Source organism: Panthera leo, chromosome C2, assembly GCF_018350215.1.
Source record: "Panthera leo isolate Ple1 chromosome C2, P.leo_Ple1_pat1.1, whole genome shotgun sequence".
Taxonomy (NCBI): domain Eukaryota; kingdom Metazoa; phylum Chordata; class Mammalia; order Carnivora; family Felidae; genus Panthera; species Panthera leo.
Window position 1 is genome coordinate 61,391,302 of NC_056687.1, and position 22,379 is coordinate 61,413,680.

The 22,379-nt window shown below is 40.3% G+C and overlaps 1 long non-coding RNA gene across 3 annotated transcripts in view; it reads right to left on the reverse strand.

Annotated features, from left to right (window-relative positions):
• LOC122230046 overlaps positions 1-19,654 on the reverse strand; it is a 115,732-nt gene extending 96,078 nt beyond the window's left edge. For 2 of the 3 annotated variants that reach the window (XR_006207257.1, XR_006207255.1), the window contains exons 1-2: positions 19,299-19,654; positions 2,067-2,173 (exon numbers count right to left, since the gene is read on the reverse strand). This is a non-coding gene — a long non-coding RNA (uncharacterized LOC122230046). Of the gene's footprint in view, positions 1-2,066; positions 2,174-10,847; positions 10,951-11,198; positions 11,296-19,298 lie in introns of all 3 variants that reach the window. The other variant, XR_006207256.1, reaches the window with a different exon arrangement.
• Between the last annotated feature and the right edge of the window lie 2,725 nt (positions 19,655-22,379).

Here is a 22,379-nt window from a genome sequence, read left to right on the forward strand (position 1 = left end):
TAATAAATACAGAATTTTCTGTACTAAAACCAGTGAAGTCCTAGGCAGAACCTATATAAGCTGGTCCCTTCATTGGGGTGAGAGAGAAGGCAGAGAAGAGCCATCTTGCCATTGTGGTGGCCACATCATGCAGTGGTCAAGGAGGTTCTGACCCAAGCAGAAGTCAAAAGGAGACAGATCTGTTTTTTCAAGTTGCCTGTTCCGTGATTTTGTGTAACCTGATTCCGACTTTCTCTTTTTCATGCTTGTGACATTAGCTCCCATCTGTAGACATTTTTTGTCTGTGTTGAGTATAATCATACTAATTTATTATTAGTCACTAACCATGGGTAATTCACTGTTGCTTATAAAATGCTACATTAACTACTGCTACCATTTAGTTATCAAGTTTTGATGGGAGCAAAAACAAATCACAACTTTAATTGTCTGAATCTGGCTCTCTGTGTGTGATCAGCATGTGATCAGGGCCTTGCTGAGTCCTAAAGAGAACCAGTGAAATACATTCACAGGAATTCAGGCAGTAGTAGTAGCTCTTGCAGGGAAGTAATGTTCCATGGGTGTTTTATTGTGTATAGTATATAGTAAGGATTTATTTGTCCTGTGTAAATATCTGTCTCTTGCTCCACCATCTCTTTAGATGAAATGCCACCAAACAAAATGTCATCTAAAATGGCTAGAAATAGATGCACATATACAGTATTTATAGCGCTGTTCATGAATGTGTGAAACCACTGAGTGTCCCTCTTCTTCATGGTGACCTGGATGCTGGGAATAGAAGTGGAGTGAGGGCTTTGCCCAGTTCTGCTTTACATTATGACATGGATGCTTCTCTGTAAAGGAGAGAACACAGTCCTGGGAATGAAGATAGACACGGAAGGACTCAAATCCCAAGTCCACCCCTTATTAGCTGTGTGACCTAAGGAACATTTCTTATCTTTCTGAGCTTTATTGTCCTCATCTTAAAAAAGAAAAAAAAAAAATAACAATACCTTATATTTGTTGTGAAGATTAAATAATAATATTATACATTAAGTGGTACAGAGTGGGCAGAAGTAAGTGGCAATTATTAACATTACTGGTTCACTTTTCAAAGATATCTTCAATGATAATTGAGGGTTTGCAAAGGTGTTGTAGTGCAGTAGTAGCTATTTTCACTCCTTGAAAGACCAGTCATTCAACATGCTTTCTATTCTGTGTCAAGATGAAACTGATAGCCTACAAATTAATAAATGAATTATCTCTGTCTTGAAGCAACCACACTCTTCCTGGAGAGATGACACTGGCTTGAACTAGGGAATCAATTAGTGATGTTTGGAGGAGAGGAGAGCATGCTACGCTATGAGGGAAGCATGAGTTGAACCAAACCACAGAGGTAAGATGCAACCCTGATCTGTGTTGGGAATTATATGTAGTTTGGTATTGCTGCAATGTAAGTAGATTAGGAAGGAAGTGGTCAGCGTTGTGGCTGAAGATGTCAGCTGAAGCATGAAAGAGTTCCTATATGATGGCAGGGAATGTGAACATTATCTGTGCATGGTGGGGATCCATTAATGGTTTTAAGTGGGGAATGATATGATCTAATGATGTGATTTAAAATATCCTCTAGCCAGTCTATGGAGAATGGATTGAAGGAGAGAAGGGAGTGAAAGAGAAGTTGGGGAGATCAGTTAAGAGGCTCTAACAGTTATGGTATATGCATTAAACAGAAACAAACTAAGGTACCTCATGAGACTTCAATTATAGAACTAAAGAGTGAGTGTGAGCAGAGTTAATGGAACCACCAAGACTGTTAAAACACCCTGGGGCTAGCAACAATGGGAATCATTCCCCACTCCCAAGGGCCAAGGGAAGGGAATAGTGAGAGCTGGAGCCATGGATGGGGAAAGCACTCTGTTAAGAGTTGCAGGAGTTGGGTTCCCCAACCAGAAGTTGATTCCAGAGGAGGATTCGTGTGCAAGTGATTTATGCAGGAAATATTTCCAGGACAAACTAGTAGGGGAAGAGGTCATGCATAGGTTCTATATCATCCACATATGGTGGAAGACAAGTGCTATACAATGACTTACAAATCAGAAGTCTTCATGCCAGGTCTTCTGCCACTTAACTCACTCAAACTCCCTGGCTTTTAGTTTGATCATCTGTAAAATGGGGAAAGTGCATCCTCACATAGCCACTGTGGGAATGAAATAAGGAAGTATGAGGGTTTTGTAAGGGGTATGCCTCTATAAGGTTCTATGACAAAGAAAACTCATAGATATTTTAGCCTGACTCATCTGGGCAATGTGAGTTCAGAACTGGGGCCACACCTGGAGGTTGGTCTTGGGTCTTCTGGGCCTTATGCTTTGGGCCTGATGTAAATAATCTTTGAAATAGTTCCTGGACACTAATGGCTATCATTTTATGACAAATAAAAAAGGTCCTACTGAATGAATTTTTTTTTTTTAATTTTTTTTTTTTTTAACGTTTATTTATTTTTGAGACAGAGAGAGACAGAGCATGAACAGGGGAGGAGCAGAGAGAGAGGGAGACACAGAATCTGAAACAGGCTCCAGGCTCTGAGCTGTCAGCACAGAGCCCGACGCGGGGCTCGAACTCACGGACCGTGAGATCATGACCTGAGCCGAAGTCGGACGCCCAACCGACCAAGCCACCCAGGCGCCCCATGAATTTTTAATTTTTTATGATGGTGGTTAATTTGGAGAAATTTTTAAAAAGATTTTTATCTTTTAAGTGGATATAGCACCTAAATGACGGTATATTGGTACAAATTACCATGATTATTATATTTTTAAAGGGCAAATGTATCTGATATTGAGTCATTATCATAAAATGGGCTCTACTGGCCAACAATATTGTTATCTTGTTTTTGGAAATCTGACAGTATATCTCAGATGAATAGAATTGCTGCCCTCTAAAATGATGTCAAAATGATGTCTAAAATGACTATTGTCATTTTACCATTTTATATTTCCCTACACTTTTCTATAAACATCTAGGTTATAGAATAATTTATCACTAAATGAAAACATCCATGACACTGTGAGACAGTTTAGTAAAACTTTTTGATATGGAAGACTCTCTCATTCAAGAGACAGGCAGCATAGCAAGAAAGGTGTCAGGGTATCTGATTCCATTGTGATCGACACACAGGTTACTTCCTCCAATGACAGCAGGAAATACTGGTAACCTTGGCAACACCGGTGGCCCTTCCCATCCTTTCTAAATTGAAATAGCTGTTGCTAGGATACATCCTAAAGCAAAAAGAGGGGAGAAGAGAGGAGCAAGAGAATGAGAGAAATGAAAATGGGAGGGGGAGAGAGGATAAAAGAGGAGAGAAAATATGAAAAGAGAGGATGAGGAAGGAAGATAAAAGGAAAATATAGAGTGATATTTTAAAGGTAGGCTTCTGGACCTGAAAGAGACTGTTGAATTAGTGCCAAAATTAGAGAACATGGAGTGGGGGTAAAAGTAGAATGTTAGTTCCTGACTTACTGAAAATCAATAATTCGTACTTCATTTTGACTTTGACTTTTCTCAGGCAAGCTACTTATCCTTAATGTGGGTGTTTTCATATTGCTTCAGAAGGGAAATGTTTATCAGCTCTCTTTTCTTTACCCAAACCTCCATCAGCATTCTCCCTTCTGATGCCTCACTTTTCCACTAGCCTGAAAATGAAATATCTGTGGAGAATAGCATTATATTAAAATGCAGTGAATGCCTCTCTGTCAGGAGGGCACAGACAAAATTTCTCCAGTGTCTAGAGGAAGCCATAACCCCATCATCCGTGCTTCTGCTCTCGAAGTCTCCTTTCCATCCACGCATATGCTTGGATAGTGGGTAAAGCAAATAGTTGCAGCAGCTGACAGCCTCTGAATTCAGGGGAAAGGTTGTGGTTGCCCCGGGTGAGTGTGGCTCTGTGTAGCAGGCGAGTCACATCATGCAAGACTTACAAATGAGGAGAACTGACAGCCGAAGGGTTCCTTCCTCTTTCCTTTAGTGTGGAAGAGACACCCTGGGTACAACCCCCATTTCCAGAAAATGAGTGGATTACCCAAGATAGAGCCATAAGTAAGTGTCTTTGAAATCTTGGGCATTTTGCTATAATTTAAGGGATTTTGAATGCTGTTCCCCATGCCGTATTTAGCACCTAGATGAGTGCCAGGAACATGGTAGGTGCTCAATAAGTGCTGAAGAATGAATGAGTGAAAAGAAATCACTTGCCACAGTCATCTCTCTGTTCCCAATCTTAGTTCAGGGGGTGTCCATCTCCTTTGATTGAGTCAAAGCTGAGGAGATAGAGTGATATTTTTTTCCTAGAACTCATAGCAATGAACTTTCACAGTCTTCCTGAGGACATGAATGAGAGACTATGTAGTGTCTGGTTCTGCTATAGCCATTTATAAGCATGGTGGCCTAAGATAAGAGCTAATCCTAAGGAAGCAGAATCAAGAAGGAAGGACTCTGACTTTCTGCCCAGAGGACTGTTTCCAAGGTCTCCCAAAACTACACACTCTTGAAATGCCATGGAGATCAGTGTTTTCCACAGTACACTGGGTGCCACAAGTGAAAAGAGATGCTGAGATACCCTTTTCCCAATGCAGTGTCCCACTTTGCTACCTGGGCATTGAATCAACATTGTTTGTGTTTTTCTGCTTTACCATATTTCTAAAAACAAAGCAAAACAAAACAAAAACAAAACCAACCAGCTCTCTTTGCTTCTTCTGGTAACTCCCTTCCACATAGACTTGGTCCCTAGTGCTTTAGATTTGGCTGAGAAATAGTCTTCCCTCTTTCACCTCATTACTCCCACTCTATAGCTGCTCCTGAATTCTTTGGATTTTCTTACAAACTTTCTTTTTAAAGATATTTTCCATTAGTGAAAATCAATGAAACAGACACCAAGAAGCTTCCCACCCAGTAATTTATGATAGTCCTTCAGATAATCTGAGTTTTAGGTAGGGCTCAACCAGGATGCACTACCACATGAAAATAAAAGAAATTCTAAAGGGCGTATTCATTGCCAACATTGTACAGCTTTGAATATAATTCATGATTTATATAATCATTATAAAATTTAAAACTCAATATTTTTTATGTCCCTGTTATCTCCCAGGCACTAACCAAAACACTGGTTACTACTGTCATGGAACTTACCATCTAGTGGGCATGAGAGATAGGTCATCAACAAATGAACAGGATTTCAGGTCATGATATGTGCTACACAAAAGACAAAACAAGGTGATGTGATAGGGTATCTGACTGTAAAATGTCCATCTTACCTGGGGTGGCCAGAATGCCTCTTGGAGGAAATGACAATTGAACCAAGATCCAAATGATGAGAACTAGTTGATCACATGAAGAGACAGGGAGAGGTTGGTCTAGACAGAGGAAGCCAAGGTTGAAAACCCTATGGTGGAAATGAGCTTGAAGTTTCAAAGAAAATTAATAAAAGATTAATGTGGCTGAAGCAGGAGAAAGAGAGCGTTCTGGAAAGGACAGAATCACATAGGGTCTTGAGACCATAGGAGGAGGTCGGAAGCCAGTTCAAAGCAAAGGAGCATTATGTGATTTTAAAACAACCACTCTGATGCTTTGTACAGAGTTGATTATTGGGAGGCAAGGACACCAGCAAAGTGATGTCTAGGAGATAATGCAGCAGTGTAGTTGAACGGTGCTGGTAGCTTGCAGTAAGGTGAGGCAGTGCAGTTAGAGATTGGATACAGGCAGTGACAAAAGGAGAAAGAATCAAAGATAACAACTAGGGTTTGGGCCGTGCAACTGGGTGAGTGGGGATAATGTACTACAGGAAGATTTGGGATATAATATTTGGAGGGAATGAGAGTTTCATTGGATCTAATATGTTTATGTAGGAAGTTGAATACATTAGGTTGTAATGCAGAGAAGGGGTCAGAACTGGAAATGTAAATTGTGGATTAATTGGTCTGTAGATGGTGTTTTAATTATACAGCTGGATGAGATCACCTGGGAGAATGGAGATAGACCAGAGGGCCAAAGAATTCCTATATTTAGAGGAGGCCAGGCAAGCTGAGGAGGAAATGCTAACAAATACAAATCTAATAAAGAAATGCCATAAAGTTGGATAAAACCAAGAGGATGGTGTCAGAGAGGATAACAGTAACTGTGTTGACTGTTGTTGAGAAGTCAAGTTAGATATGTAAGAGATGTAACTGTTGGATTTGAAAGCATTGGTGACCTTAGCAAGAAGGGTTTCAGAGCAGAGGTGGGTTGAAAATTTGGCTGCACTGAGTTGACAACTAAATAGATGGCAATAAGGGGAGACAGCAAGTAAGGGGAATTTTTTTAAAAGAAGTTGCTTATAAAAGAAAGAAAAGAAATGGTGTAGCATTTGGAAGGGGATTTGGATTCAAGACAAAGTTTCTTCCACTTACAAAGATCAAAGATACTGGAGCCCTTTTGAATATGAAATGGAATGATTTGACATGAGCCTTCCAATGCCTGTCCCAGATTCAAAGGGCCTGGATGCACAAAGATAGATGGGTACTCTCTGAGAACCTCTCAGAACTGAAGATCGCAGTCTCAGTAGTGTGCCCCAGGAGGCATTTCTATTTTCATTTGTTATTGCCTAACCCTTACAACTCTTGAGTTATTAAAAGGTCAACTCTGAATCAAGCTTTCCTTATCAAACTACTAATGCAGTATTAGTCTTCCCTGGATGGTTATAAACTAAGACAGAAATTAAATTTGGCCTAATATTATTATTTAAAAATAAAACTGAATAGAAAAAGAAAAATTATGAGAAAAAAATAATCCCTGATGAAGCAATCCTGTCCATTTTCTGTTTCCATTCCCCATTATTTGGGGAGAAAAATAGTTTACCCTTTTTGTTAAGGGATCTCGTAGTTCCCAGTGCTTTTGGGAAATGAGGAAAGTGATCTTGGTCTAGGATCTGACACTATCCCTGTAACAGAGTATAGACTAAGTTTTAGTATTTTTTGAAAGTAAGAATAAAGCTTCTGCCTTAAAAAGTTACCTTCTAAGAATGAAATGGGAATTGATTTGGAGGGAGACTACCCTTTGTTCTGGAAAGAGCTATCCTTTATAGATACCTAGTTTATAATTTTCTTTAATATTTATTTATTTTAGAGAGAGATAGAGGGAGGTGTGGGAAGGACAGAGAGAGAGGGAGACACAGAATCTGAAGCAGGCTCCAGGCTCTGAGCTGTCAGCACAGAGCCCAGCTTGGGGCTCAAACCCACAGATCACAAGATCATGAACTGAGCCAGAGTCAGACACTTAATCGACTGAGCCACCCAGGCGCCCCTATAGATTCCTAATTTAGAAGAAACCCTTCAAGGAAAAGAAGTGTTTATACTGATAGTACTGTTCTTATCCAGATTTATTTGGATTGGCCATGTAAACATATATTTTTTTGCTCTAGATGCCCCTGAGTGTTGGGTTAAGTTTGGGGTGGGCACTGACCATGTAGAATAATGTTTTTCATAGTATGATCATTGGACCCCTCACATCAGCATCACTAGGGAGTTTGCTAAAAATGCATAGTCCTGGATGCTACTGCAGACCCATTAGATTAGAATCTTTGTAGATGCGTCCACAGAAATGAATATTCAACAAACTTTCCGTATGATTCTTATCAGTTGTGTTCTCCTAAATGTTTAACTCTTGGCTTTTGGAGTAGGATGGAGGGAGAAGCCCTGATTTCTATTATTTACAAATTTCTCATTCTCTACCTCAAAAAGAGAAGGTACAATAATAATTAAAAAGAAAACCTCATGGCAATAAAGGGGAGTTTGGTGAGTGTTTTTCTTTTCTATCAAGGACTATTTTCACTACTTTGCAGTTCAGGCTTGCAGCTGACATTTATATTTAGCAAGCTCTGCTTTCACCTTGCCTCCTCTTTTCTCAGAAAACAGATATAAGTCTTTCTGTTTGATAGTTGCTGCCAGTCATGTCTCTCCTCCTCTTCTCCCTCCAGCCAATCCATCTCTTTTCAGTGCATCTGTCCCTTCTCCCCATAGTACGTTTTGGATGCCTATGTTATATCTGTAGCTTTGTCTTGAAACATGACAAAGCTGGGATTTCCAGGGCTGCTTCTCCACCCTCCCTCCTTAAAATATTTATGTTAAAAAAGGGACCATAGAAAGGCGGGAACCTAGAAACTGATTAGACCCAGGAGAGGGAGGCTGCTGCCTTAAACTGGAAGCTCATCAGCTCATCTCTTCAGTGCAAAGAGAAGTCACTAAAAATTCTTCACATCCACCAGGGTGTCACACGCATTGCCTCCTTCAACCTGAGGCTGACCTCAGAGCTGACTTGCAATCTTATCACCCACCTCATCACCCTGTCACCTGATAATGCATCCCTGTCACATTCTTCTCAATAAACCTTATAATATCTGCTCTTCTCAACACCTGGGGCCCAACCCCTGGGCAATCATCTCAGAAAGATGACCCTGAAGTTCCTTTCATCTGTTACAGAATTAACATGATACATCAGTGTCCTTTTCTTTTCCCAGTAGGTTATGAGTTTGTTGGTTACAGAGCCCAATGGCATGAGGAGTTTAAGGATCTGAATTGTTTATCCTGACTCATCCTGCAGTGGGACTTCAACCAAAGAGCTTAACAGTTCAGACCTCAGTGTTTCTAGCTATGAAAGACAAATAGTGCATAATAAAGCTCCCTTCAACCATGCTCACACACTTATAGATATTTTTAAAGCATAAATAGTGACAGAAGTTTTGTCAGTTCAGGATCAATTCTTTGGTTGACTAGAGAGAGAACAAAGCTGGAAATGGTTTAGTATGCCATGTACAGGTTTCATGTTTTCAGAGCTCTGTTTAAGTGCTTTGTATGAATCATTCCACTCATTCTTCCTAACAACCCTGTGAAGATTTTATAGACGAGAAAACTAAGGTTCAGAAGACTTGATGTAATATAGATAGAGCTGGAATTCAAACTCAAATAACTGGCTTTCCCTAATAACCCTCAACTTCAATGTCTCAGACATAAGTAACTCTTCTATATCAAGATCTTTCTCTTGAACTTCAGATTTTATGTCCAAGTACCCATTGGGCATTGCTATTCTTTGGAGGCTGCATTGCAAGACAAAGGCTCTGATCTGGTAACTGCTTACACATTTGGCCTTATCATATGCCCCTCTCCCTCTCATACTTTGTCTTGAGCCCTACTGAACTACTTACAGTTTGGCAAAAACACATGCTCTGATAGATCCTGTGTACCCCCCCCCACCCCCCTAACATCTTTCCTTTGAGATCAAGGCATATTCACAACTACCAGAAGTGCTGACTATTGTCCACTGATAGCTGAGAATTTCTGAAGGAATTGCCTTCTACCAAAGGGAGATGCCATGCAGAAAGTCACAACTCACTCCAGAAGCAGCCTGCATATCATGACTGGTCAGTGCAGGGGTATAAAGCCCAATCCTCAAAATGGACAACTGTGGAGGCCATTCCAAATCAGAACTTCTCCCATAGGATTGGCTGAGTCCTTGTTGGAACTGCATTGCTGTTCAAACATTTCCCTCTGCCTAACCCTGCTCCTCTTCCTCCTTTCCATTTTTTTCCCCTAAGAGCCCTCTCCATAAATCTGTATTCACATCTTTGCTACACAGTCTGTTTCCTGGGAAGTCTGACCTAAAACAGTTGTTACCAGAATTGTCTTAGCAGCTTTAAAGTGGGATTTTTGAACTATATTATCCTTTGCCTAGCTGGAAGTAAGGACTCCATTACTGGTAGAAAGTGGAATTTTGATAACTCCCAGAATGCTAGAACAATGAAAAAGTTACATCTTTCATCAGTGGTAAACTGGGATGGAAACTGAAAGAATGTACTGGCAGGTATACTGTCTCAGGCAATTGAGAGGTTCTAGGAAAGTAGTAAATATAGAGACCATGGAATCACATGGCTTTGTCTGGATGTTATCAGGCATTAGAGAAAGGCAATGAAGGACTAAGAGTGATTAATCTCAAATGTAGGGCAAAGTGACAGGGCCAGAAGGCCTGAGGGTAGAAAATCTGAGGACCAAACCTAGAATGTGATTTTAAGTATCTGTATCCAGAAAAGATTAATTTGTCAACCTGGCAAATCTGCTTCACCAGGTTCAGGGCCTTAACTGCAAAGAGGCTCTGAGGCTCTGAGGCTCTGAGATTTGGAATAGCGTTATTTGGGTTGATGCCTTTGGAAATCTTGAAACCTCAACTTCCTCTGAACCCACAGAAGCACCCTATTCCTTCATGCTAAAAGCTATCACATCATTTTGCTTGCAAGATTGCAAAATAACATAACATATACTCCCACAGCTCCCTTCCTCCCCTCTACCTCCATCTATCTCCACTTTCCCTCTTGACAACCAGACCAATGGCTAGCTTCAAGATACAACATAACAGGCTGGGGAAGTGTTTGGTCTGTCTACTAGCAAAAGAAAGGAACTATACACTAAAGAGCTGCAGGACCTGGCCAACACATATCAATAAGACCAGGAGAGAAAGTATGATCTTGACCCTGAGTCAAGGTGGAAGGTGTGGTGGAATGAGGGCAAAACATAAATTTGGATGAGGGAGAATTTATATGGAACTTTCTCCATTGATGGAGGACTTAATGCCCAGTCAAAGACCCAGGAGACAGTGCTAACATGTAGCTAGAATGGTTCTTAGAAGCTTGAAAAATCTTTGGTACGCACTAAGAATACCAGAACTTCTCTGGCACATATTGAAAGAAGAGATCAAAGGTTTTAGAGAAATGGGTGTGCTAGAGTAGATGTACTATGTAAACCAGAAGATCCATCTGTTAACCATGTTTCACATAAGGGTTCACTGGACACTTCATTTACCAGAGGGATGAGAAGGGCATCAGCATAAATGAAATTCTCAGTAGTGGCTGTCCTCTGTAGGCTAAGGCTGATGGTGGAAGATGCTGGTGTAGAATTGGGAACCCTGAGAACAATGAAGAAGATGTCAAAATAATAGAGGCCAGGTGCTGGTACTTCACTATCAAAAGCAAGGTAGTCACAATGATCATAATGAATAGCCAGTCTGAGTAATAGCCAGGGAGGCCTGACCCACAAAGGGCCAAGGAGATGGTAAATAGAACACAGTGTACCACAGGCAGTCAAAAAAGTTATGCTCTGTGTATGTAATCAAAGGAGTCACAGGTAAATAATCAGGAGGTTAAGAGAACTTACCCTGATAAAAAGGTCAAAATCGCTTATTCAGTTTCTGAAACCTGAGTCAGTTCTCTCAGGCCCACATCCCATGGCTTAAAGAACAAGTCAGATAGATCTGCAGAAGGGAGAGACCCTTTATTAAGCATATATGGTAATGATTCACTTAGTACTTCCTCAAAGTACCTATGACTATTAGAATAATAATTTCCCATGAGAAAATGGGAATCCAGTCACTTGAGTAGATTTGTAGACAGGGTCTAAGTTAACAGTGATATCCAAAGTATCATTGTGTCATCAATTAGAGTAGGAGCATATAGGAGCCAATTAATAAGTGGAAGCCTTGTCTAGTTGTATCTCACAGTGAGTTCACTAGGTATATGGACTCACTGCATAATCATTTCTCTGATTCCCAGATGTAAAATTGGAATGGACATACTTGGTAGTTGGAAGAATTGCTATATTGGTTGTCTTTGGACTGGCACGTGCCTCTTTCAACCACCCAAGATTACTATCCTATCTGTGAGCAAACTAGTGGATTCATGGTTGGTATCATGTCCTCTATCTGGGTCATTAGTATGACTTTTACAAAAAACAAACAGGTGGGTCTTTGAAGATGATAGTGGACTTCTGCAAACTCGATCAACTATTAGTCCCAGTTACATCTGCTATGCTGGGTGAGGTATCTTTGCTAGAGTAGATTAACACAGCCTCATATCCATAATATATAGCAATTAATCTGGCAATGGGATATTTTCCATCCCTTTTAGGAAGAAGGATCAGAAGTAGTTGTGTTCATGTGGAATGAACAGCTGTATATAATGGCCTTGCCCCAGGCTGTTAGCTTTCTTGTCCTCTGTTAGAATACAATGCAAAGGGACCTAGACTCTTTATTCTTCAGAACATTATCAGTCCACTGTATCATTGACATGTCACTTGGACTGCATGAAGAAGAAGTGGCAAGTACACTGGAGGCCTTGGTAAGACACCTGCACTCTAAAGGATTGAAGAGAAATCTAATGAAAAGTCAGGGCTCTGCATTTATGTTTTTAAGGAGTAGAGTCATCTAGGACAGGCCAGAATATTCCTTCCAAAGAAAAGGAAAGTCTAGTGCATCTTGTATTAAGATTAACTCATCTTCTTCCACCCTTAAGAAAGAAGCACAACACTTTTAAGGCCTTTTTTGGATGCTGGGGATGGCATATTTCATACTTGGAAATACTGTTTCAACCCTTTCACCAAGTGACACAGAAAGACTACTTGCTTTGATTCAGGCCCAAAGCAGGAAAGGGCTTTGCAGCAAGTCTGGCACAGATGGTCCTACAGAACTAACCGTAGGTATCTGCGGTGGGAAAAGATGTTGTTTGGGGTTTGTGGTCAGCCCCAACTGACAAATTGCAAGATGGACTCTTAAGATTCTAGAGCGAACCCATGCCATCTGTAGTAAACAGCTAGAGACCAAAATATCATTTGCAAAATAATTCTTGCCATGCACCTGGGAACTAGTAGGAAAAAAATCATGGGATATCAATTTACCATGCAGCCAGGACTGCCTATCATGAGCTGGGTCTTTTAGACCCAGCAAATCATAAAGCCACTGTAAGATGGAAGTGACATATTGGATTGGGAAAAAAGAAAGTCAGAAGGCACAAGTAAACTGCAGGTGGCACAGACCTCTATATCGATTACTGTTACAGTGACACCTCTCTCTCAGCTCATACCTATGGCCACATGTGGCATGGAGGTGGGGAGGTGTGTGGAAAGGGTTGGTTGGCCAACTGGCATAGGAGGAAAAAGACAAACTGGGTTCATTGGTGAATTGGCTTTGTATGTGGGTCCAAGCTGAAAATGTATTGCTGCTAACTATAGCTCCATTCAGGGGTGCCCTGAGAGTCAGCAATATGGGCCAATCCTCCTAATGAGTAGAGCGTTTAGATGGTCACAGCTGTTTATCCACCTTTTTGAGTGGGATGGGGGTAAAGAAAGAAATGGCTGGAGGTAAGAATAAATAGGAACTTATAGGAAGTGACCTGCTTGATTGATTGGGGAATTGGAAGGAGAAAAATAAACCATAGAAAAGGAGGTCTGGCAAAGAGGCAGAAGAGATGAAATTTGAATATCTTTGCATGTCATGATAATCCCCAGTAAAGAGCAATCACCAAGGAAGAGGCACTAAGAAGCCAAGTACACAAAATGACTCAGCCAGTTGATGTTATCCAGCTTCTGTTATAAGGCACTCCAGTGTATAATGGATGCATAAATGGACTGACTAGTCATTGTCAAGGAATTGACTCAGTGGCATTGGTCATCATTAACTAAGGCTGATCAAGCTACTGCCACTGCTAATTCTCCAACCTGCCAGCAACAGAGACCAATGTTGAGTCTCTATGAGCATCATACCCAGAGTACACCAACCAGCTACTTGGTGGTTAGTTGATTACAATGTAATCTTTCTATCCTGGAAATTAGTGATTCCTCTTGACTGGGAAAGACACATATTCTGGGATAACTTTCTTGTCCTTCCTGCAGGGTCTCTTCCAGTACCACCTTAAGAAGGTTTGCAGAAATATTTGATCTACCCACAGTATATACTGTATAGCATAGGCTCAGACCAAACACTGTTGCAGCAATGGGGACATGATCATGTATCCATTGGGCCTATTACATTCTGCACTAATTGGAAGTTGTAGGTCTGAGAGATGATGGAATTTTTTTAAAGAGCAGCTGAGGTGCTAGCTTGCAGATGATAGTCTATATGAGAATGAGGCACCATCTTTCAGGATACAGTGTCAAAGACCAGTATATGGTTCTGTTCCCCAGTGAGTCCAGGATAAGTAATCCACTTATCAGTCCCAGTGACTCAGCTGAGAAATGTATTATTCTCAACTATGAACATTTAGGCTCTGTGCATCCTAGAATGTCTCATTGCTCCTTTAAGAGTCCCACTATAAGCTCTGACTACTACATGGTGACTTAAGTCTCCTTATGCCAAGAGTTTAGCAAGAAAGGAAGGGAAGCACAATATTGGCAGGGGTAATTGACCTGATCATTAGGAGGAGGTAAGGCTACTATTAAACAATAGGGTCCAGAAAGAATAAAGTTGGTACTTGTAATCTACTCTACTGACTTTAGTTGAGAAATGAACAAGTATAGCAGCTGCAGCATGGAATGGTTACCAGGCGCCAAGGGACTCAGGGATGAATGTCCAAGTCACCTCACTAGGTAAGCCACCTAGACCAACAGAAGTGCCAGACTAGGGTGAGAGGAATCTAGAATGGACTGTAGAAGAAGGAGACAATGAGTGTCAGTTTCAACCTTAAGACCAACTGTGTTGGAAAAGCCTGTCATTGGCCTTACTTTCATCTTGTAAATTTCTCCAAAAAGAGATACTACCCAGACACTTGAAGGAGCTCTTTTCAGATGGGGTGACTTACTATATGAATTATGTGACTCCAAGTGGTTTGAGGGTGGCCTATATTGGATATAACACTTAAATCCCCTTTTCAGAAGCAATGTATTCACCCCCACAGTTGCTGCTGATAGCCTATAGCTTATATGCTCTCTTGAAATTGTCCTAGGTTGAAGGGACTTGCCTTGTCAAGGCCACAGCCCATCTTAGGAGCCATCCAATCTAATCATTTGATGATGCAAGGGTGCAAAGTTTCAGCCTTCTTGTCATGATGTGAACAAATCTTGAAATATCCCAGCTCCAAACCTCCTATGGCTCTGAACTCTAGGGCTCCCATAGGTTTCTGTCAGTTTCTCCTTTTACCCAGTCCTCTTCTCTCATTCTTTTATTGGTGGTGTTCTGTAAAGTACTCCCTAATAAATAACCTGCATGCAAATATATACCTCAGAGTCTATTTTCCAGGCAACTGGACCTAAGGTAAGTGCTCTTACTGCTTTCAGGGTTTTCAGTATGCTAATACCTCTGCTTGAAGTGCACTTGACTATCCTCAGCTTTACCTAAGCCAGTGATTTTCAACTCTTCCTCCCCATTAAAATTATTTAATTGCTTAAAAAAAATAACAATGCCAAAAACCTATCCTCAGAGCAATGAAATCAGAATCTCTGGGCATGAAGCCCTGACATCTATATTTTTCAGAGACTCCCTTGGTGTTTCTGATGCATAATAATGGTTTAAAACTAATGATCTTAAAAATGCCTGCTTACCTTTTGGATATCAACTAGCTATCACTTCTTCTGAGAAGTTCTCATGATCCAATTCCTTAAGGTTTGGACACTTACAGTTCTCTGTGCTTGCCTCTATTTGGGGTCTTATCACACTGTAATTTCTTGCTTACTGATCATTTTTGCCCACCTGACTATGAACTCTTTGAGAGAGAGGGAGAGAGAGAGACAGAGAGAGAGAGATTATGTCTTAATCATTACAGTAACACTAATGAATAGCCCTGTGTCTGGCATATACATCTTTCTCTCTACATATGTTTAATAAGTAGATTTGGGAGTCACTAGCATTCAGATGGTAACAAAAGCTGGGAATGAGGATGAGATTACTATGGAAAGGTGTATAACTGTCAATCTCTTTTACATATGGGAACTCCTTTTTAACATTAAAGTTTTAATTATAACAGAAATTCCAACATATGTTTTAAACAATTAAAACACATATGTGAGAAACTTAGTACACTTATTTTTTTCAGACTGTTCACATTTGGTTTCAAGGGCTTCTTTTGATTATACAGAAGTCTGCTCAAGAATTTCTCTATAGGAGAGCAGGAACCAGGACAGAATACTTGGAACACTGATGCGTAAGAGTGAATGGAAAAAGAAGTGGTTGCAAAGGACAAAGAGAAGGATGGACCTGAGATTAGTAAAGACCACTCAAAATGTTGCAGGAGCAAGGGAAGAGGGAATGTTAGCTGCTAACACCCAGAAAGGTTAGTTAACAATAGGTTTGGCTATGGATTTCACCTTTTAGCTTTCTTTCTTCCCTTACCCCAACCACACCCTTTTTGAGCAGAGTGGGTTACCAACACCCTGTGTTGGCCCTTTAACCTTTAATAAACAACTCTTTGCATATTGGGACAATCAGATTCCCTTTCTTGCCTCTCTTGAGAATTTGAATAAGAAGATGTAAGAATGGGATAGTTAACTGTAGAAACAAAGCTGAAAGAAACTGCATAGTGGACTACGAAGTAGAACCTGGTAATAAAAGCAGAGGCTGTAATTCGAAGACAAATTCGTAGACCAGAGGAATAAATAAGCAAGAGGCTGGGAAAGGAGGTTGAAGTTGATGGGCAAAGAAGCCGAGGCCCAATAAGAGAGAACGATTCATACAGTACATTAGAGAGGCAGCTGGTATAAAGTGGGGCTCCCTGATGCTGCCCCTCCCTCTCCCAGTCCCAGTTCCAGTCAATATCCTGGGTATTACAGCCAACTCTCCTCTTCTTCAGATAATCTGAAGGAGACCCCTATCCTTGTGATCAAAATAACCTAATTAAAATAGCAAGCCAGAGTAAGAACGCAAGTTTTGTGCTCCCAGTCCAGCAATCTCTCCATTACATCTATTTGCTTTCACACCTGCCTGGGCCTTGCTTCTCTGCCTCCTGACCAATTTTCCCTATATAATCTACTGTGAGTAGGGGAGGAGGCAAGCAGTCCTAAGTTACAATTCATAAAATCTATACTATGAATTATGCCTTCTATTATTAAGATGACTCAAAAACAATCAGACATTGTCAACTCGTTGCTAGTTTAAAAAATTTTACTATTGGTGTGCCTGGGTGGCTCAGTTGGTTAAGCATCCGATTTTGGCTCAGGTCACAATCTCATGCCTCTTGGATTCCAGCCCCGCATAGGGCTCTATGCTGATAGCTAGGAGCCTGGAGCCTGCTTCAGATTCTGTGTCTGCCTCTCTCTCTCTGCCCCTCCCCTGCTCATGGTCTGTCTCTCTCTCAAAATTAAACAAACATTAAAAAAAAATTTTTTTAATTTACTTTTATCCCATGTTGACTGCTATTGCATAAACAAGTTATCAATCATCTTATTTGTGTGAGTATGGCTGGATTTTCCTTACAACTGTGTGTTTTATACATGTGCAAACTAGTACAGTGACCCACAAGAGTTAGTGTTAGCTCTAATAATTAATAACTTATACAGAGATCTACCCAAGAATCTCTCTAGAAGGAAAGTAGGAACCAGGACAGAACTTTTGGAACACTGATACATAAAAGTAGGTAGAAAACGAAGTGGCTATAAAGGACAGAGAGAGGGATGAGCCAGAGATATGGATAAGTGTAAAAGTATAAGCATAAGTGTAAAAGTATTACTTATAAGTTAAGTCACCCAGAGAAGTAGAACCTGTAGGAAATTACATCAAGAGATTTATTGTAGGAAATTGGCTTGTGCAATTTTGGGGGCTAGCTAAGCAATTCTACAGTCTAGAGGACAGGCTGAGAACCCCTAGGCATGGGCTGAAGGTGATGTTGACAGGCAAAATTCCTTCTTAATTAGGGAGTCTCAGCTCTGCTCCTAAGACATTTCAACTGTTAGTCAATTCTACCCAGATTATCTGGGATAATCTCCCTTATATAAATTTAATTTATTCGTTCCACTGAGGGAGCCACTGAGGAGCAGCAGCAATGGTTCTGCACTACCCTGTGGTCATGGGCCTCAACAAGGGCCACAAGGTTACTAAGAATGTGAGCAAGCTGGGGTGCCTGGGTGGCTCAGTTGGTTAAATGACTGACTTTGGCTCAGATCATGATCTTACAGTTCGTGGGACTGAGCCCCCCTGTGTCTCCCCCTCTCTGCCCCTCCCCTGCTTTGCTTGCATGCTTGCATTCTCTCTCTCTCTCTCTCTCTCTCTCAAATACATACATACATACATTAAAAAAAAAAAAAAAGAGAATGTAAGCAAGCTAAGGCACAGTTGCAGTCGCAGGCACCTTACCAAACACATCAAGTTTGTGTGGGACATGAAAAGCTTCGCCTCATACAAGTGGTATGTGTGCCATGGATCTGTTCAAGGTCTCCAAGGCCAAATACTTCTTCAAGTTCGTCAAGAAAAGGGCGGGACATATGTGACAAGAGGAAGAAAGAGTTGCTGAGCAATGTTCCTGGCAGCCATGAGGAAAGCTGCAGCTAAGAAGGACCGAACCCCTCCCCTCTGTATGTAATAAAGACTTTTTGGAACTTAAAATAATAAAATAAAAGAAAATAAACTTCTGGGGTGGCTGGGTGGCTCAGTCGGTTAAGCGTCTGACTTTGGCTCAGGTCATGATCTCGTGGTCTGTGAGTTTGAGAGCCTGGAGCCTGCTTTGGATTCTGTGTGCCCCTCTCTCTCTCTCTGCCCCTCCCCCACTTGCATTCTGTCTGTCTCTCTCTCAAAATAATAAATAAACATTAAAAAAATAAACTTCTTCTGGGCTTTAATACATCTACAAGATAAGATACCTTCGCAGTTTTATTGAATAACTGGGGACTGTAGTCTAGACAAGTTGACATATCAAAGGATCATTATAAGCATCGTAGACAAGGCCTTTATGTAAATGTAAAATCTTTTGTTATGAGAAAGGTAGTAATTTTACTTCTCTAAGTTTTAATTTTCTCGGGGGGGAAAAAGTGAGCATATTTGATGTGATTGATTTTTTTAAATTTGATCAAAATTTATTTATTCATTCATGTGCCTATAATGCACTGGACTAGACACACTCATTCATTTCATCAGCAAATTGATTCTGTCAGTTCTTCCTTCAAAGTATATTAGAATCCTACTACTGCCTTTTTTACTGTTACCATCCTGTGCCAAGTCACTATCTCCTCTTTTCTGGATTATTGTAATCACATTCTTAATTGGTCTTCCTGCCTCTCACCAATCCCCACTGTAATTTAGCCTCCATATAGCACCTAGTGTAATTCTTTAAAAATCAAGACAGATCTTATTATTTCTCTGGTTAAATCCTCCAAACAGTCCCTTCATCACTCAAAGAAAAGCCCAAGTCCTTTCTATGGCCTGTGCATTCCTTCCTGATCAGAGCCCACTGCCGTATTCTTGTCACCCAACTGGTTCACCTTCTTTTATTCCAGTATCATAAGGCTCCTTACTTTTGCTCCAACACCCAAAAAGTATTACCACTGCAGGACCTTTGTACATACTTTTCTCTCTAGCCAGAATGAGAAATCTTCTTTGTTTGCTTCCTTCCTTCAGGCATCAGCATAATTGTCAACTTTGCATAGTGGTCTTTCTTGGTTACCCCTTAATAAATATCATCCTCTTGCAATGTCATAATATCTCCTTTCTCTGGGTTATTTTCTGCATCTATCACTCAGTCAGCTTTGTTTACTGCAGTGCCTAGAACAGTGCCTGGGATGTGTCTGGCATTCAAAAATATATTTGTTGAATGAATGAAGTGAAAAAAAATGTCTGCTTGTGAGAGTCAGGAAAAAAAAATCAGAATTCTATCTGAGCACTTGACAGTGGTTTTGTGTTGAAAAAAGTCCTCTCTATATCAAATTTGGCAGGGAATTCTCTGCTTTTTCTCTTTATTGAATGGTATTGTGATGTCATTTCTCCCATGACCATTCATTGAATAGGTGTTTCTATGGTTACAGTGTTATTTCTAGTCAGAATCCTGCTGAGGAGAAACCTGAATTTGGTATCCCAAATTCAGTAAGTCAAGATTCCCTTGACATACTATTAAGATACAGATGGATTTTCACAAATCAACTTCCTGCGTCATTCACCAAATTATTGGAACAGTAGAGTGGAAGACATATTTGGGGGTTAACTCCAGAGTTCTGGAAAACAGCATTGTAGGAGGTAGACAAAATGAGTTACTAATACATTTGCTCATTAGTGAGGGTCCCAATGAAATCAATCCAATTTCACCTTGCTTCCCACCACTAGAGCCCTGGTATACCAGTTGCCTTTATACCTATCAAGCTGTGGATTCCTTAAGCTGCTTATTCTTTCTGTTCTATTCTGGGGATAGGAATAAAAGTACAGATGGGTATACCTCTAGAGCCTAATTTGTAAGTTTACCCCAGAAAACAAGTGAAGTATGGCTAATGTTGACATTCACTGAGTACATGGGAGCTGGCTGTGTTAGAACATCACAGAGAAGCTAACCATGCAATTTAGACCAAGTCTTAGCTCCTTAAACTCAATTTCTACATAGCCAGCATAGAGAACCATGGAGAAGATAACAAATTTTATGTTTAGCTTTGTCTCATTTTTCTTTTTGGTGCCCTTTCTTCTATCCTGGCTGCCCTTCTTCCCACCCATCTCCAGTCTAGCTCCTATTACTCACAAACTGCCAAGGGGTGAACCATATACAGTTCTGTTGTTAATGAATTATGAAAATGTGAAAACGTTTAATTTTAGTCAACACAAAATGCGAAAACATTTCTGTAGCTATACCGATATCTTCATGAAATCTTTAAGGAACGTTGCTAAATGCAAATTAATTTGCATATGTATGACCCAAATGAAATGACTATCATGTCCAACCCTAGCTTTATAAGGAGCTGAAAGCCAGTATCAATGTAATCGCTGAAAAACCGTTTATGTTTTTATTGAAATCTCTCCAATATATGGCAAGAGATATTGTATTTTAAATCCTAGTGCGATGTGTTCTCACCCTGTGCCTTGCTGGGGCTCTGTTTGCTAGTTTCCTCTCCCTAGACTATCTAGCTCTGCTTACTCAATCCTGTTCCCTTACCACATTTAAAAACAACAACAACAACAACACCAAAAACTTTCTCAGGATTTATCATCTCTCCTAGAGTATATGTAATCCTTGAAAGAACTAAGCTTCCATTCATTTATTCTTTCAATAAGCATTTACTGAGCACATACTACATACCACGTACTCTGATAGGAATAAGAACTGATCTCTGTGTTTAAGAAAATCAATATATTATGTGTGCATTCTGGAGCAGGGTAGGGAGGCATAATTTAATCAGCATATTATCAAGCAAGATGTGACAAATTCTGTGAATCAAATAAATGAACAAAATCATAGAAGAGTCTCTGATCCTTCTGGATAACTCAGTTTTTTTTTTCAATATATGAAATTTATTGTCAAATTGGTTTCCTTACAACACCCAGTGCTCATCCCAAAAGGTGCCCTCCTCAGTACCCATCACTCACCCTCCCCTCCCTCCCACCCCCCATCAACCCTCAGTTTGTTCTCAGTTTTTAAGAGTCTCTTATGCTTTGGCTCTCTCCCACTCTAACCTCTTTTTTTTTTTTTCTTCCCCTCCCCCATGGGTTTCTGTTAAGTTTCTCAGGATCCACATAAGAGTGAAAACATATGGTATCTGTCCTTCTCTGTATGGGTTATTTCACTTAGCATAATACTCTCCAGTTCCATCCACATTGCTACAAAAGGGCTATATTTCATTCTTTCTCATTGCCACGTAGTACTCCATTGTGTATATAAACCACAATTTCTTTATCCATTCATCAGTTGATGGACATTTAGGCTCTTTCCATAATTTGGCTATTGATAACTCAGTTCTTTATTTCCTTGGTGAATAGCCTCATTGGTTCTCTACCATTAAAGCTTTCCTCCACTAACCCTTCCAAATTGAAAAGAATTCAAGGCACCACTCTAACTTGAGTTTTAAGATCCACCTTTTGGCAGATGTATTTTATGACTAAATTGCTCTGTCTGTCTGACATAGGTCATTAGCTTCTTGACTAAGATCTATGCCTTTTTCTAAGTCTATCCCTGCACTAAGTAGCTGCTATTTCACAAATAATAAATAAAAAATGGTGATGACTCTCTGAGTGTTTGTGATCTACTCACTGGCTTCTAAAACACATCTTTCATTTCTTCTGGGGAATATGGCAAATGCTTCTTAGAGTAATTTAAAAAGTTAGGTTACCTATTCATACCAACATTTTAAAAAAGCTGAATGAGAGTAGATAGAATCAATGATTAGGTGAACTGATTTCCTGTGACTGTAGAGATTGAGTATTGAAGAAATATGGCACCTTATCTGGGCCCAAGAAGGGTACAGCTGTTTGGATTCTTACTTAATCAATTATAGATGAAAAAGAAATTTTGCTTAGTAAAATGAACTGAGTCATACATAGCTGGCTATGGGGCATGTGCCTTTCAGAAATGTGACTTGGGAGCTACATTTGCAATTTCTCTCAGCCAAAATGACCTCAGACTCCTGACTCCTCCGTAGATTTCTTCTAGTGCAATTTCCTGACATTGAAATGAG